The 19,052-nt window shown below is 47.0% G+C and overlaps 1 pseudogene; it reads right to left on the minus strand.

The window, feature by feature from the left end:
• Positions 1–13,616: 13,616 nt before the first annotated feature.
• Positions 13,617–13,794, minus strand: LOC149336354 (U4 spliceosomal RNA; annotated as a pseudogene).
• Positions 13,795–19,052: the final 5,258 nt, after the last annotated feature.

Raw genomic sequence — 19,052 nt, forward strand, 5'->3', positions numbered from 1 at the left:
GCGGCAGTGGCCAGCGGAGCCCTGGACTGAGGGCAACCGACCACTGATTAGCGGCGGCCGACTTCGACAGAGAAGGCTCCTGGGGGTAGAACCAAGACGTCTCTGAAGATGCCCCAAACCGCAGGAAAAACCATTAGTGTAAATAAAGTTTTCCCTTCCTTCCTTTGTTCACTTCTATCTTCATCCCTTCTCGTTACGGCGAGGTTTAGGTGTCCACCGAGATATGCGAGACAGACACATTTCCTTTCCTCAAAAACCAATTTACCGACGAGCAAGGCGTAGAACCAAACGGGCGATGGCGTTCTATGGACTCCCTGGCAGCGTATGCAAGACGCTGTCGCGTTTCACTCTTAGCGGCGAAGCTTAACATCTTAACAACGCTTCAGTGACACAAGCAGCAACACCGCGCTTAAGGCTTTCGTCTTACTGCACTTTAGGTCAACAAAGTGCCCCCCTGAATTTTACGTCGTCGGCATATATTGTGTGCGTGCACCCCCTGCACCCGCTGCAGGAGGGATGGTAGCTCCATCATTGAGATGTTGAACAGCAAAGGCGAGAGCACAGCGCCCTGAGGAGTGCCCCTGGTCCCCATGCTGTAAGGTCCGTACTCCTGGTCACGATCCGCAGCAGGGCCTGCCGCTGGGAGAGGAAGTCCCGGACGTAGCTGGATGCCTTTGCATCGCAACAGGTGCGGCTGAGGGTCGAACGAATGCTGCCGTGTTTGACATTATCGAAAGCTCCCTTAACGCGAACTCTGCGTGTGGTCGTCCGAGGAGTGATGATGTCCTCGCGGAGTTGTAAGAGTACGTCTTGGGCCAACGTGTGCGAGCGGAGCCCGTACATGGCGTATGGAAACAGACCGTTGGATTCGAGATAGGGAGACAATCGGTCTCGAACCATTGTCTCCATGAGTTTCCCAACGCAGGAGCTTAGCGAAATGGGCCTCAAGTTGTCAAAATGTATTGTCTTTTCGGGCTTAGGAATGAATGTTACGAGGGCAGATTTCCATTCGCTATAGGGAGGGGGAGCTTGTCCCAAATTCGATTGATGTAGTCGAGGAGTTGGGTATACGCCTGATCGGACAGGTTCGCAAGCAGAGTAACTGTAATGCGACCGCGACCGGGAGCCGTACCGCTTCTCACCTTGGCTATGGCTGCTTTTAAGTCATGCATTAGGAGCATTTCAGAAAATAAACCGTACTGTGTCGAGAAAACGTCTCAAACTAATGCTTTTCTTGTAACTTTGTTCCAGGAAAAGAACAATTAAGACTGCGGGCGGTGTGCGAGATGATATTGTGCAACCCGACACTAAGCACGTGCCGACATCGACAATGCATGCGAGTCTTCAAACACGCGCTGCTAGCGGCCGATGACATCGGCTGCAAAGTAAAAAAAAAGAAAAGAAAAAGTTGCTATCTTTGTCTACTGTTGCTACGAGGGGCGCGAATTTCACGAGTGCTTAAAGTGGAGAGGTCGGGAGTCGGTGCCCCGAGATAAACTCAGAACGGAAGAAAAACAGCCTCCGAGAGATTGCTTGTTCGTTGCTACGACAGACGCCGATTAGCATGCATACTTCCTTGCTTGTCTGTGTCGAGGCTGCATACGGGTTACAAGACGTGGTCTTGGCCGCATACCACAATGTCGTACGGGCCGTGTTCGCGGTCTTTTAGTCATGCACGGGCATCGCAGAATTCGATGAGAAAAATTTTATTGGCGGTTGATAGCACGAACCGTGCTTCATCATTCAAACTTTGATTAATACCGTCAATCGGTTTCGGCAGTGGCAGCGAACCTTGTTCTTCCTCTGCTAGGTTTGCTCTTGCAGTTTGAATTTTTGTTGTATTTGCGTAAGTCATTTGAGCTACTTTTAGCGAATACATGTTTTAGTTTTGCGCATTAGATTCTTCATTTGTTGTAGGCTTTATGTATGCCTTGCAAGGTTTATCTAGGTCACAGGCAGTTTGACAACAGCCTTTCAGAACAGCTTTTTGGATTCCCTCCGCAGTCTATAGCTGCCCTGCCGATCCTTGTGAGGAGAAAAATCACCGAAGCAGATTTGAGCGTCCTCCGAGGTGGGGCCCCGGAGGATTAAGGAAACTGTCCCAGACCGAGCACGTTATTAGGAAGAACAAAAATGGTTTTAATTAACAAAAATCATCCTTTCACTATTAGGTAGAGAACCGTGCGGCCGATGGTCAGTGGGCGGTCCCGGCGGGGGAATCTGCTGTCCGTTGCCAGAGAGGCGGTGGGACCAAGCACCACCGCAGGCCTGATCTCGCAGCGGCTGGAAATCGGGCGCGGAGCTCTCACAGCAGTGGCTTCATTGATGCACCAAAGGGAGGTGACGGCCGCCCAAGTCCGGACACCCGGGCACGGCAAGGGAGGCACCTTCTCACAGCAGCAGGTCCCAACCACGGGACGGCAGGCACGAACCGTCTGCAGGGCCGGCAGGATCTCCGGGCGGGCAGCACCTACCTGTGGCCAGCATGACACCCGCTCTCTGAGGCAGCAAGAGGCAGGCCTGGAGACAGGAGACAGCAGGCCCCTGGTTGCGCTGAACCGGGCGAGGACGGCTTCCCCAGGCTTGGCCACCCGGGTTCACAGAAGCCGTTCAGCAGCAACCTCGCCTGTTCGTCGCTCCAGCTCGTCTCCTCGCGCCGTTCGCGCCGCACCCCGTGTTATTGTTGTTGCCTTAGTGGCATGGCACATACCCACGACGGGGGATAGGTCAGGGTTCAGTGAGGAGAGCCAAAAGAAGGTAAATAGGAGCGAAGCGAGTGTGAGGCCGCCGCTAATGCTGTAGGACGCTGGTGGCATCACAATCCTAACCCGCAGGTACAGCCCGCCATCGGAACATGGGAGGATGGGGAGTCCCTCCTTGCTTCGCAGAACTCGGACCCCCAACTTCGCTGTGTGAACCGAAGTGCCAGTGCCAAGACCCTACGTGGCCCTGAGCCCTTGAAGGGTCCAAACTCGCTAGCACAATAAAGTTATCTATCCATCCGTCCTTATGCTTACTGTCCTGATAATAAGTGTGACTATTTCGGTGGAAACTCAGATGCCACAGCGCGTCCGCATGTACGCACCATGCTGAAAAATAGCGCAAATAGGAGCAAAACATGCGGTCAAGGCTCGGCTACAGCACAATAGGCGCTAATACCTGAGCGTTGCAGAACAAAAACACACTCGAGACGAGAATGGCAAGAAGCGGCACATATAAGGGCTGCAAGCGGTACAAGAAACCAGGCTGCCCGCGTAGCAGCCACTCGCGACTAACAGCTATGCCATCCTCGGGGATGCCGCTTCCGTCACCTGTCTTTATCTTGGTAAGGTTCCGCCCCGCCATCCGTGAACATCCCGACGGCTCATGCTAGCCGCCGGTAGGGTGTCCGCGCCCAAGCAGCGCTCCTCCTCGAAATCCCCTTTCGCGTTGGTTTCACCGCCCTTATTAAGCCATCATCGCAGCGATCATATGCCACATCTCGCGAGCAACCCTTCGGTTATGCGCAGTTGCACTGCACCCGTACGCACCTAGATGACTAGAAGATAGCACACAGCTTAAAAGGCCAAACAGGGGCCGTAAAGCTCCACAGGGGGGGATGCCTCACCGGCGCCATAAGGGGAAGTATGAAGGAAAATGATAAGGGCCAGACACGGAAAAAAGTGCCTGGGCAGCTTTTCTCACAAATGTTCAGGTGGCATGGTTTAATTTCTTCCGTATATTCAGGTGAGCTTGTTACCTCTGCAGCTGCATAATTCTCGACAGGGTGAACTGAACCTTATCCCTCACTTTTTGAGGCATTTCCGACAGCGATGGAGAAGATGTAGAGCATTCGCCTCGTGTGCAAGAGGACCGCGGTTCGAATCACGGTGCCCCGTAATTCGACTGTCGATGGAAATGAATATCCAGGCTCGGGGCGCGGCCTAATACCAGCGACCAGAGCAGACAACGGCCATCTCACCAGAACAGGATTTGGTAAGCCAGGTGTAGAACTTGGCCATCCCTGAGAGAACAGAAATCTGCCCATCGTCTTTCGGCAGATCCTCTGTGACCTGATCCTCACGAGCTGCTTTCTTCACTACATCTTTCGTTACTGGCAGGTTGTCCAATGGCTGTTGACATTATGCTCTTTGTCTCTTAACGCCACACACACACACACACACACACACCCACACACACACACACACACACACACACACACACACACACACACACACACACACACACACACACACACACACACACACACACACACACACACACGCACGCACGCACGCACGCACGCACGCACGCACGCACGCACGCACGCACGCGCGCGCACACACACACACACACACACACACACGCACGCACGCACGCACGCACGCACACACACACACACACACGCACGCACACACACACACACACACGCACGCGCGCACGCACACACACACACACACACACACACACACACACACACACACACACACACACACACACACACACACACACACACACACACACACGCATTTGATTTTTGCCTACGCTTAGTTTACTCTTCACACTTTCAGGCTACCTCCATTTGTTAAGGCGCCGCCGCGGTGGCTCAGTGGTTACGGCGCTCAGCTGCTGACCCGAAAGACGCGGGTTCGATCCCGGCCGAGGCGGTCGAATTTCGATGGAGGCGAAGCGCTAGAGGCCCGTGTACTGTGCGATGCCAGTACACGTTAAAGAACCCGAGGCGGTCGAATTTCGATGGAGGCGAAATTCTAGAGGCCCGTGTACTGTGCGATGCCAGTACACGTTAAAGAACCCGAGGCGGTCGAATTTTCGAGAGCCCTTCACTACGGCGTCCCTCATAGCCCGAGTCGCTTTGGGACGTTAAACCCCAATAAACCAAAACCAACCATTTGTTAAGCATGCTCGATTTTCTCCATTTTAAACTTCCTTATGTCAGTTACCTTGCGCTTATTGATTAGCTTTGACAGCTCTGCTAGTTCTATTTCGACTGTGTCTGGAGTAGCATGCTAGGCTAACAACCAGGCAGACCTCTCGTGTATTCATTAAAGTCTCTCCCTCTTCCTCCTCCTATTTTGTCTTTGGGGTTAGAGACTGCCATGCTTTGGCGTTTCTTGGATCTTCAGTGGCTGGAGAGAGTTTACCATTATCCTGTCTGACTAGCCTGCCGCTTACGGCTAATGTGCTAACCGTAGAGATATCTGTGAAATTATTGTTCATGGTTTGAACACTAAGGTCGTCGTCTTCGTTTTAAGATGAATATCTGTTCTGCAGTGAGATTCTGAAAGTCTCTGCGGTCCCTGTAACCGCTAGCTTGTTGATCGGATTTTTATTCAGTAGTTTCCTTGTTTTTTCTTCTTCAGGTCTATACTAATTCGAGACCTCAAAATCCTATGGTCACTGCATTGCACCTTGCCCAGCAACTCCACAGCCTGAACGATGCCGGTGAGCTGACAGTATAATGTATATTTCATTATTAGCGTCGTCGTTCAGGATCTTCCATGTCCATTTTGTGTTCTCCCATTTGCTGAAGAAGGTATCCGTGATCCGCAAATTATATTGTTCTGCGAAATGTATTAATAAGTCGCCAGGCACTGATCGCATATTACTGTGCGCTTTTCTCCACCGTGGAGACCGCTTCCAAAAGGATCTGCTGGTTATGTATAACAACCTCTGAGAGATTGGCATTCTTGCTCTAGGGGGAAAGACTACTCTTCTAATATCCCTCTTGAAGGGAAGGAAGACAGCTTTCGAAATTTTCATATCATCCCATAGGAATTGCAAGCCGTGCCGAAAATGTAGATGAGAGGGTGGTTCTTTCATGTCTGAATGCTCGGAATGGTATGTGGGGGCATTGCAGGGTATATGCGAATGCTGTGGGCACCTCCTGACATAGACGCTCTTTCATAGATTACGTTATCAACTAGGTAACGTACGAGGAATGTCAGAAACTGGGCCAGCAGTTATCTCTGTCCTCTTCCTGGATATAAAAATGACGTTTCGCGGCGTTATTCATGATGTCACGCTCAGTAAAATGCGATAAAGCTCGAGTGTGTCTCACAACCTTGTGCAATAAAGTGTTTGATTCACTAGCTGGCTCGCTCGCTCGCTCGCTCACTCACTCACTCACTCACTCACTCACTCACTCACTCACTCACTCACTCACTCACTCACTCACTCACTCACTCACTCACTCACTCACTCACTCACTCACTCACTCACTCACTCACTCACTCACTCACTCACTCACTCACTCACTCACTCACTCACTCACTCACTCACTCACTCACTCACTCACTACTATATATACGGTATTTATCACTGGATGCGGAGTTGTCGTTGAATGTGAAACATTTTGTGGTGCTTCCAAGGGAGAAGTAACGAGTGTAGCGTTCCTTGTCGGTAGTATTCAAGCACCGTTCGAATATCAGACTAGGCCAGTCAGATGTAAAATGGCCTCAGGCAGCATTGCTGCAGTCCTATCTTTAGTGTGGAAGTGCTGAAGACCGCAACAGTGAAGTTTATTCGTAAACTACTTGCTTCACACATCACATAATTTAATCGACAGCAGCTCTGATGCATCACGGGTCCTAATTGTCATAACATTCTTAGTTGTAACAACTGATCGAGTACTCCCCTAGAGTCCCCATGTGAATTAAAAAGCCGGTTATGCGATTTCTCATTTGCTTATGTTTACAGCTAGGAAGCTATGGGGCAAGCGCACGTATTCAATGCCGCGCTTGTATGACGAATAAATAAAACGACGCTGGGAGTTGGCTGGTAGCTTCCATTTTATATTCGGGCAAAGTACTTGTAATGTCCCATAGCTGATAAGTGCAAGTCCCAGACAAAAGTGGCATCTTTCAACCGCTTTCTCCTGGCTAAACAATTTCTTGCGCGTGTTCACTGCGAGACGAAGCCGCAGTACATTGGTGCTTCCCTGCACAGGTTCGAATCCTGTCGAATGCACCAAATGCGAGATGTAACCGAGGTTCAAACAAGGCAGAGAGGTCAAGTAATGGTTAACTGTATAATGATGCACTCCTGGTGTACACCAGGATTACTAAATTACGCCATTACTAGCCGTCCTTGTGTAATTAAAAGATGTAATTTCGAATAATACTTATATCTCAAAAAAGATTCGTTAGAAGATACGTAAAAGCGCAGGAACCACTCGGCTCCGTGGCTTGCGCTTCTGCGCCATCTACAAGTGCAAAAGTACACTACTCCATTCGAGCAGCTGCGGTTTACAGCAGAGGGCGCAACAGTAATTTTCATGGCCAGTGTATGACGAGCGGAGCGGTCCTCAGATGTGAAGGCATGAAAAAAACACTGCAATTTTGGAAAAAAACCGGTTTTTTTCGTTTTTTTCAGACGAGGGAAAATGGAAAGAAACATCGAAAATTTCAAATTTCAATTTCAAAATGCAATTTGAAGGTTTTATGACTGCTTGCTTTCAGTTTAGGTTTTTGTTTTTGCTTTGAAAACCATTACAGCATGCATCGTTAAAAGATTGGACAGCAGTCGTCATCGCCGGTGCCAGGTAGTGCTTTTAAAACGTCGTGCTGCGAGTACGCGGGTTGAAGGCCAGGTCACATATAAGCTCCAGGCTTGACTTAAAACACACTAATAGTTTGAACAAAATGGCTGCAAATTCTACAGCGCTACACACACGGCATAAATAACATAGGCTGCTGTGCACGTAAGCGGTTTTAACCAAATACAAGCCTAGCTTCTTGATTTCCAACGTAGCAGAGTACAGGACATCCGCAGGAATTTGGTCCAGTACAGGGGTCTTCAGCGAAGCACGTGGCCCCATCTACCTGGTGGCAAGACCTTTGCACCAACCAGCCGCTAACTCGTCTGGCTTGCCGGCTGCTGCAGATACCTCCATCATCCGCCAGCTGCGAACTAAACTTTCAGGGGAACGCGTTCGAAAGGTTGTGTATGTGCAGTCGAACCTAGCTGTGGACACAGCTTCAATCCATGCTGCTGCGCGTAGTGCCGCATCCAGCGACAGTGACTCTGAGTCCGATGTGGAGTGACTTATAGATCAGTTTCCATGTTCCCTTTCTCGGTGCAATAGAACAAGAAGTTCGTTCCACAAATACGATATTTATATCTCCATATTCGCCTGGAGTGCAAATCATTATTTATCTTCTCGGTGCAATAGAAAAAGAAGTTTGTTTCACAATATGACATCTATAACTACATATTCGACTGAACTTCGGAGCATTATTATTGATCGTCGTGCTGTTGCAAATAAATCTGTTTTTGTCATGTTTTGCAAAATTTCCAATTTTTCATGAAAAAAACCCTGAAAAAAACGGTTTTTATCATGCCATTCAAAATTTCATGAAATTTTACATCTCTAGTCCTCACAGGCCAGTCCTGCCATCTTCACAAATTTAGTTCTACTTTCTTCGACGCATTGGGTGTTCGGAAATCTCAAAGCATCTGAAGATCTTTGTAGTGGCCTTTGAAATGAGGACTGTCTTATACTATACGGTCTATCATTTCAATGTCTTGGATAAAGCATGCGTATAGTGGTCGTAACTGATATAAAATAACGCTTACGGCATCAAAATTGTGCCTGCAACTCCGTCCTCAAACAAGCAGTCGTATAGCCTTAGAATCTGGCGCCTTTTGTTTGGAATATGCGAGTGAGACTGTTTTCACGTTTAAAGTTGTGGAGTCCTAACGTCTGCTTAGCCAAAGTTTTCTTTCACCACTGAATATTTTCCTGAATATCGTTCCTTTAATTTTTGCACTCGTTTGTCATCCTCTTCACGCCTTTATTTACTCGCTAACCCACTAGTTCATCCCCTCTACGCAGTACCCACACGAGAGCGGTAGCACCATTTGCAATACAGCGTAAGACAGCGCCATCGAGTGAGCCCAGCCGTACTCTTGTTTTTTGAGTCTCTCTGTCCTATCACACAACGGCGCTGCTTTGCTCTTAAGTTCAGCAGACTGGCGGTAGTTTGCGCTGCATTGCGTATCACGCACATTAAAGCTCAATCGCGGAGCGCAACGCCGGGTACGCAGATTCCACACTTTGACCGCTCCGTTCCAAAGCTCATATGGTACAAGGCTTGTTACAAGCCGTGACAGGCAGTTCAACGTTGTAAAGCCGCGATAACTTCGCCGTCCAAGAACTTTTATGCGAAGCATACTAGCCGCACAACCGAGCTCTTCCTTGCTGCGCCGCGCGCGGCCGCATAGCTACCACTTGACGTGATATGACGTCACAACAGCTGTGAAAGCTGGGGCTCAACTCGTGCGCTCGCTTGCGGACGCGCAGCCTCCGCCGGCGGTATGCTTCGCATCCTAGGCACCATAAGCTAAGCCAGGCCATTTTTTGAAGCAGCGGCTACACAGCATGAGCCGCACTGGAAGTTATCAAAAGGATTATAGCTTATGCAGACATTACTGCAAAAAAAAAAAAGCGGTAGTTGGGAGTAGAGCACTGCACGGGACTCAATCTGAGGCCCGAGCCCGGCCCGGGCCCGTGACCTCAAGCCCGAGCCCGGCCCAGGCCCGCGGCTTTAAGCCCGGGCCCGGCCCGGGCCCGCTAAATTATCGCTCTTGCAAGCCCGGCCGGCCCGTGAATCCCGGAGTGAAGCCCAACCCGGGCCCGGCCCGGCCCGTTTCACAGTAACGCTTGAGGTATACTGCTCACTCTGAGCAAGTAGACTACTACTACACCGATAAGGAACTGGATGACAAAGGTTCTGAAACCACGGTTTGGCTTCCAGAAAGTTGGTTCTTTTTAACCCAGAAGGAAGTGGTTAAGAGTAGTGCTCACCAGGCCCGTCATTTGGAGAGTGATCTCGTGCAGGTGGGCAACGATAAACTCGGAAGTTCCGAGTGCTAAATAAAAAGGGCCGCATACACTCGTAGTAGTCCACTTTGCGTTCCCTCATGATTTTAATCAGTTATATTCTACCGCCCGCGAAGTATAAATATTAAAGCTGCCTAGGAAGCAGTAAGATGACATTTTTTTAGTGAGCGCAATCTCACAGGGTGAGCTCATAGCCGAACTGGTCGCCGTTCAGCAGAAACGACAAGCTGAAAGGCTTGAGTATTTCACGGAATGCATTTGAAGAATATAAGCGACCTAAGCTAATACGTTCTTCCCGAATGCATTTCTCATAGTGTACAGGTATGTTTTGGGATGACGAACGATCAATGACCAATTAAGGCCGGATGAATTTCACTCTTACTGCAACGCGGTGTGGAAATAAGAAAATAAATCAGTCAATGAATAAAGCTTAGTTTTTTTCTTAGCGCGTACTATAACTCATAGCTCATCCGTGTCGCTGCTTCAATGCCGCAGTTGTGTACTTCACTCTGCAATAGTGAATGAAAGGTTGGACACCAGCCGTTTCTGTACGGACCCAAGCCCAGCTCGGGCCCGCAGCTTTAAGCCCGAGCCCGTCCCAGGCCCGGCAAAACAAATCATGTCCCGGCCCGACCCGGCCCGCGGGCCGGGCCGGGCCCGGGCTTTCGGGCTGGCCCGAGCCCGTGCAGTGCACTAGTTGGGAGTCTGGCGTGTGAGTCGACGTTGGACATTCCCGACGGCATTATATTATCTACCTCTTAGGCTATTTTTTCGACAGGATCCTCAGAACCCCCACAGAGCGCCACCGAAATTATCGATGATGAACTCGAATACGCTGATAATTAACAGCAAGCAATTGGCGAAATTTCCACAGGAACACGGGCTCTTTCCTCTCACCTCTCGTCGTATAGTTTAGAAAAGGCTCCCCTGGTTTCGCATCGAAGAATGCAGCGCGAATTCCGAAGTATACGAGCAGATGTACTTCGCAACATAATCAGTGTCTCCTGGTTTAGCGGCTTCAGTGCTGTTATTTGAAATATATATTGGAGGATGGGTACGCCAACTCTCAAATGCCCTATTTTTTCCAGACCTATTTAGCTGCGCATTTGATTACTGAAGTGTAGCATTTGGTTTCGTCTTTGTGCTATTAGACCAGAACCTGGAATCTATCTTCTAATTTGGAAGGCTCCCTTTGGATCTCTATTACGTTAGTGTGAATATCTTTAAGCTGCTAATTCGCCCCTTTTTGAATTTTTTCATTCGCACGTTTAATAGTTGTTTAACGACAGCAATAATTTGATCAGGCTTGCCAGGGCCAGGGTTAGTTTCTACATCACCAGCGCAAATAAGCAGATAGGCGACACATAAAAAGACCACGAGCGGAGCAGTCGATTCCCCCCCCCCCCCCCCCCCCAAACTACAGCATCCAATAAATGCACTTGTTTTGAGCCCAGACAACGCAAAGACGTCCTGATTATGACCTCAGGATGCCCGCGTCAGGATGTTCAGTCGTCCCCACGATGTCTCTACTGGTTTCAAGCAGTCCAACTGGGATCCATTTTCAATACATTGCGCATACTGAGGATGTCTTGAGGACAATGTTTGGGAATCTTTTCAGTACTGCTTAAGGATTTCTATCGAGAACTTTTTTTTTCTTGAGAATGCCGTATTCAAAGCTAATGTAAGCCAAAGTAACCGCAATAAGCAACAGGAACGGGTTTACTAAGGGCTGCCGAGAGCAGCTCTCTGAAGTTGAATTCTGCTGCCTGAATGGAAAAGATGAGTGGCCCAACCATCTGGAAAGTCCAACCCCGTCAGAAGCTTGCGATTCATAAAAACAGACGCAGAAGCAAAATTACCTTCAGATATCTCCTCAAGGCATATAATTTCTGGGGTCACAACTGTTTCTCTCATTAGATCACTGTTGTACACTCATATCGTTTAACAAACGTGCAGTTTTTAATAAATGAGAGCCGAGTGCGAAGATAAAGCTTGCTGGATTCCAGTTTGGTTTGGTTTGGTTTATTGGGGTTTAACGTCCCAAAGCGACTAAGGCTATGGGAGACGCCGTAGTGGAGGGCTCCAGAAATTTCGACCACCTGGGGTTCTTTAACGGGCACTGACATCGCACAGTACACGGGCCTCTAGAATTTCTCCCTCAAAGAAATCCACAATATTACCCTGCGATAGGACGATTGTAGGACAATTGAGGAATTTTCATCCTCGAGCCGTCCAGCAAAGTAAATCCTGAGGACATCCTGATGAGGACATTTAGCTGTCAGTGCACCCAAAAGGTACTCAGAATGTCCTGTTCAGGATAAGGACGTGTTGATCATTTGATCTGAAAGTCCGAGTAATTTTGTCAGAAACCGAGCCGGAGAAACAGAGCCGGCTCGGTTTGCTTTCCACAACGAAGCTACCGATTCTGGTACGTACATACTCATGTCAGTCTTCATATTGGGACGAAAACTCCACCAGGGCTTGCAGCCAATGGAAAGCTGCACAGTTAATGTGCAGCTTTTTGCAGTAGAGCTTCTTTCACTCGCCTTTTAAAAGAGTAGCCTGTTTTACATTCTTTTGCGATGGCAACTATTTCTGGAAAGCTTTTAGTAATAATGATTGCTAGCAATCTACGTTCTTCTCCCGGTGTGTTGTTCTATCCCTTTGATTCACGTATTTCCCCTCTGTTAACGCATATCCACAGTCTGGTCGACTGTAGCTGGCAACGAAGCTTGTGCCGTTTGATTTTATCACGCGATAAAAACGCACGATGCCTTTCAACGTGTGTAGCTCATCGTAAGTAAAATCCATACCATTTTTTTTTTCCGAAAATGCGATTCTCGTTACGCTGCAGCGCGAGGAATTTGGGGAACATGAACGGAGGAAGCCAAAACCGTGTGCTAATTTGGCGATTAGCGTTAAACTGCGCTAATCATAACGTGTGCTAATTTGGTAGAGAAATTTTTCAACTAACTGAAGGCAGCTTGATTACCGATGTCCCTCAGAAAGAAGTACCATGTAATGCATTTCTACTGAAAATACCTCTGAGCCAAAAGTTGAAGGCTAACGAAATGGCTAAGAATGAGAACAAGTATAGCGCGTGGTACGCTATATATGGAAAGGGAAATGTCGGTGCTTATGCTGAGAAACAAAAGCAGTCGTATAGACTGGAAGCCTAGGACGCATTGTTGATATCCAAGATGAAACGAAGAGGGGCGAATGAGGATTGGAAGAAGGGATGTGCAGATCGGACAACCTGAGCTCGCTTAAAAAGCGTCAGGGGGAACACTGATGGAAGGAAAGCACAACTGACATGATCTCGCTTAAAAAGCGTCAGAAGGGAATACTGAGGGAAGGAAAGCACAATTGACAAAGGTTTAGACTCAGCTGGAAATAATTACTCAATAATATGTTTTCAGGGGAAGCGCGGTTGCTGCTGGTGCAAGGCGTTTGGAATAGTTAGGAAACTGAAGTGAATTTCGACAGCGTGCACCAGAAATTCCGGTCGGTTACCTAAGCTCAAACGATTAGTGAACAACTTGACGATGCCCCTGCAAACTAGGCCTAGGACAGACCAAGGACAAGAAATAGAAAGAGCACACAGAGAGGCTTTTGTTCTGGTCTTCAGTTGACCTTGCAGGTAACAATGATAGGACATAAGACCTGCATCATCCACCGTTCAGGCAGCGAGAACATGTCCAACAATTTAGTACAAAATTTTGAAAATTGAAAAATTGTAAGATACTTTAGCCAAAGTAATGAAGGTAATAGCCCATTCTTCTGATATTTAGCAAAATTTTTCTTTTAGAGTGTTTCCATCGGTCACATCGAAAAGAACACCATTGCGGAACGCTTTTCACGATAGCAAAGACGTTATTAGAAAAAAAGTTTTCAACTAGCAATAGTCGCTCCTCAGTCGAGACTTCATGGGATGCGACACTAAAAAAAAGGCCGCCGCGGTGGCTCAGTGGCTATGGTGCTCGGCTGCTGACCCGAAAGACGCGGGTTCGATCCCGGTCGCGGCGGCTGAATTTCTTTGGAGGAGAAATTCGAGGCCCGTGTACTGTGCGGTGTCAGTGCACGTTAAAGAACCCCAGGTGGTCGAAATTTCCGGAGCCCTCCACTACGGCGTCTCTCATAGCCTTAGTCGCTTTGGGACGTTAAACCACATAAACCAAACCAAACCGTTAATAGAAAAAAAAATACAAGACTGCCATCGGGTGACCTCCGGATATATTTATTGTCTTCCATTATACGAAAAAATTGCGTTCATAAAGTTTCCCGCACAAAAAATGCTTTTGCCCAGAATTACTGGGTATGATTGGCCGGAAATTTGTTTTCCTACGGTGGGGAATCACGGTTTTCATACTGAATATGCTAGTCATTCACAAACTGTTTTCCCACACAACATGCTGGGACAGAGCGAAATCTGGTTACAGGGGTGTAAAACAGGGCGAGGTTGTGCTAATTCTCAGTGGCGTCATTATGAAACTGCGGAAAATATGCCTGCCTAGAAGCAGACAAAAAGGCCGACGCACTACTACAAAAAAAAAATGCTGAAATTCGTTTCAAGGAAATGTTTTAGTAGTACTGGAGCACCTACTTCTCAAAACGTTTGCAGGAACGTATTCTAGAGCTGCTACCTTGACGCCATGCCGTTAAAATGATGTGATCTGAAAGAAGTTAGGGTTCTCAGATTAGAGCGGTGGTTGGCTGTCTAGAGGAGTTACTCGAATGGCTGTCATCATGGTTAGTAAGAATGTGGAGAAGATGCGCAGCTCTACGACTAACTCTATGCATTAATCGCTGTGTCAGGGCGGAGCCCTGATTTTACCTGAAAGCCAACGACATGGTAGAGCACGGACGTATGAAGGTAACTTTAGATTGTTTCTGTGAATAACACCGTGGTGATGACTAAGGTGACCTACAACGAACTATGAGAGCAATGAATACCGACATCGCCTGTCCTTTAAAGCCTTTTCATGCCTTGCTGTGGTTTTGGCTAGCTCCGCAATCCAATGTTTTCTTGTTTTTGGCAAACAGGTGTTACTGCTATGCATTCCGAGCATGGTGATTCCGAGTTAGCAAGCCTTGTGCTGCCACCTGCGTGCAGTGGCGATGGGCCAATGTTTTATGAGTCACATATTTGTCGCTAGAGAGCACTGCAATCGCTTTAAGTCTTGTCGAAGGTTCGGCAACATACCGAAAGGTGCAGTGAGGGCGTTTCAAGGTGTGGAGCGCCGTGGTACAGTGCTCTAGAATAGCCGTGGTGAGGACAACGTCTCGTGGAAACACACCATCATGGCTCCAAAGAAAGTAACGACAGTTTTATCAGCCTGTGAGATGACGGCCGCTGTTTCTCGGGGAAGCCAAACAACCATCCAGTTGGGCTGCTTGTAAAAGCAAACAGCCGTAACATAAGCGCATCGTACAATGCACTGAGAGGTTTGAAGGAAGGGCTGAAAAAAAAGAGGAGGCTGACTGTCTAAGGAAAATTTGTAGCAACGTCCAATAAAAGTGATGCAAGTTCGACCGTCTGCTGATAGCGCGACATGCGATAACTGTAAATTTTGTCACGCACATGAAACCGTTAAAACTCGCGTAATATTTAGCAAATACTGGTGTAAGTTTAAAGTTGCTTTGGATGTAAATATAGGCACATGATGAGCTGATTTACGATCACAACCACAAGGCACTAAGCTACCGGCGCCGAGTATTTTCACTGTAAAATGCCACCCCGCCACATATGCGAAAAGCTTGACGCCGTCACCCGTACGGGCTTTTTGGCTGCGCCTTTGGAAAATTAATGCGGGTAGGCCTCTTATAAGCACGCCTAATTTGCAGGTTAACTTTACAAACTGGTGTGTAGCAAAAATGGCAAATAACAGATAAAAATTTATGCAACCAACAAACCAGCTTCAATACAAAATCAGGAAGTCAGGAAGCTGACGGCATTTACTTATTGCCTGTAAACTCAAGACGGTGCTGTTGTATGGCATCCATACGGGTGGTGTAAATTGACACTGCTGTGCATTTCAGTGTTCCAGCTGTTCAAGAAATGTCGTGTGGGCGAAGCGATCAGCTAATAAGTTTCTAGTAACCTCTGACCTGCGAAAGGAGGCTCTTTCGGCAATACAACCCGCCATCCCTCACAGAGACCGCCGCAAAGGCTAAATTGCTTGAATTAAGTTTTGAATTAGATCTCCAGAGCATTCCTCGCTCCATTCCTCTCCCCCCCCCCCCCCCCCCCCACACACACACACATGCGCACACACGCACACGCGCGCACGCGTATGCACACTAGACAAATTTTGTCAGGATTTGGCCCAACCTTATTTCATGCAGTGAAACGTGAGAGTAAAGCTAAGCGGCAAGCAAATCTTCTTCATTGTAGATTAAATCATCACCATTGGAGCGTATTTCATCTCCTTTGACAACGCCCATTTTCCTCAGAAGGTGTTAAAAGACGAACTTTGTGGATCAGGTGTATCCCTTATTCAGGGATATGTTGAGGAATAACAGACTTTTGTTAGAAAAGGTGAGTTGAAGTTTAACTTCTGCAGGATTTATTAAACCACCGCCATCTGCATGGACAGGTGTATATGAATAGTGAAAGATAATCGCTCATCTAATGACTAACGCTTATTACAACTGTTGTTGATAATATTGGAAAGATGCAAAGAGGAAAAATTTTTTTGCTAGATGCTGATGCAGTCCGTTCTTGCTGGGCCACGTTATACAATCTCTCCCAATTTTGTTAAATCTTTATTCACTCACTCGCTCGCGTGTAAGGTGAAGAGAGAGGCTATTGGTAACATGTTGGGTTATTCTGTACGAATCAGTGACTCCACTCGAGTACTTGCAGAAAATACTGCACAAATAGTGTTCGCTAGATCACAGACTTAAGGTAGGACATAATGGAAACAATAACAGCAACATCTCTAACGTCGACATCAAGAATTTTCGAGTAATAGCAAGAACATTTTACGTGCCATTCCAACTTTTTTATGTGGCATAACTGATGTACCTTGTTTGCTTCTACTTCCCGGAGATCTTTTGTGCCTCTCGCCAATACTAAACAGAAGGCTATTATCACTAAGACGCTGCAGTAGGCAACGAAACGTGATAGACTTTAGTTACCATTGTTTCAAGCGGCAGGATGTACACAACATCCTTCTTTGCTGGACATTCAACAGAGCTTAGATTGCCAACAACTATTCCGAGTATTTCTGCAATTACTTTTACAGGACAATGGAAGGTGAGAAACAACTTTGTGATCGGAACGCAACAGGAATGCAATTTCAGCTGAGACGGGCAACCCATTGCCGGTCGTGAAAGGCAGCGGGGAGAACATGAGAACAAACAGCGCTGCACAGGATAAAGGGGACAAGGGCAGAACGATTCGGCGCGAAGTTTTATGGCGGCATTAAACAGCTTTGTTTTTTTTTTTTAAAAGCAAAGCTTGGTTTACTGCAGGAATAAGTACGTAGCACGCAGCAAAATCGTGACTCCATCGCGCGGTTACTGGTGGTGAACACTTGCGGGATTGTCAGTTTGCGGGAAGAGCAATGTAATCTGCTATAAGGCCTATGTTAGCTCCATGATAGATAGTCCTATATATTTAATAATGATTAATTAACAGTCAAGAAACCGACAACTGTAATGTTCATGCAGATAACAAAATTTTATTATTTCTGGCTAATTGTAGTGTTTCTATTTAGCATGATAAAACCGACGGTGTCCGGAATTGGCATACTTAGAGCCAACAATATTCAATATACACACAGTCACTGCGGTGGCTCAGTGTCTATTGCGATTGGTTGCTGACCCGAAAGACTGCCACATCGGTTGCATTTCGACGGAGGCGAAATGCCGGAGATCCGTGCACTGTGCGGTGTAAGTGCATGTTAATTAACACCAGAAGGTAGAAATTATCCGAAGCCCTCCACTACGGCGTCCCTCACAGACTGAGTCCCTTTGGGACGTTAAACAACATAAATCCAAACCAAAATCAATCAGTATACACACACTGTCAAAAGCGATGACCATTCTTTCTCCAAGAAAATCGACCAGCCTCTTTAGCAGAAATTTATTTCTTTGTAATTTTCTTTGGCGATTTATTCAGTGAATACTTCCAGAGTTTATTTTTTTCAGAAAAAGACGTCATGATGCTATCACGTGTACATTATTTTTGCGAGCCTACGAAAAACGTTACTATGCTGATAGAATTAATTTGTGTCTGACCAGTACCCACTATACTATATATAAACAACATGCAAGTTTTTCCTCAGTTAGATGTATACTTCCTACTTCTGAGGAAATACTGCGTGAGCAAACCTGAGTAGCTAACATGTCGTTCAAAACGCTGTGTGGCGTACAGAAGAAGCAAGATGCAGTGCACATACAAGAGAACTGCTCACTAAATATCATCTCATATTTGCTCTAGGCAAAAAAAGTAATAAAATGCCATCAAATAATATGATATCACAAAATATAGAAAAATATGACACGTGCATGCATTTGTCACAAGCTCACGTGCCCAAAAGACGCTGCAGCACTTGATGCAACTTCAGTTTAAACATACCTTCAAAACTGTGATCTTCAGCTTTCATATACCAGCATAGGCACACTGAGTTGTCTCTTCGTTTTGATGACCGTAGACTTTTTGTGTTAAAGATGCTATCTTCGCTGATATGAAGTCATAATGTTATCGCAATAATTTTATTAGTTTATTGGAGTTTAACGTCCCGAAGCGACTCAGGCCACGAGGGACGCCGTATTGAAGAGCTCCGGAAATTTCGACCACCTTTAACGTGCACTGACATCGCACAGTACACGGGCCTTAATAGAAGACCAGAAAAAAAGTTAGTTTAGGAGTGTTGATGTCAGGGTCATGGAATTGCGTTCTCTCTCTCAGTTAACGTACAACAATATTTGCTATTCTCATTGTAAATGTCTCTTATATTCAAACAATTACTGTAGTCTATATGTTTCAACGCTCTAGCTGTATTCCTTTTAATAGGGAGCTGCAATTACACTCCAGTGTATCACACGAGTTTCGTTTCGAGTCGCTCCTGCGTTAAAACAAAATAAGCATATTGATGCGAAGTCAAAGAAGTAGTGGGAAGTGGTGCAAGACGGAGCGAACGTCCTTGCATGTGTTCAACGGTTCATTACAAGATTAGCTTTAGCTCTCATGCTTTCACTGCAA

This window comes from Amblyomma mixtum, chromosome 7 (genome assembly GCF_055824585.1).
Source record: "Amblyomma mixtum isolate Tamu chromosome 7, ASM5582458v1, whole genome shotgun sequence".
In the NCBI taxonomy this organism is placed as follows: Eukaryota; Metazoa; Arthropoda; class Arachnida; order Ixodida; family Ixodidae; genus Amblyomma; species Amblyomma mixtum.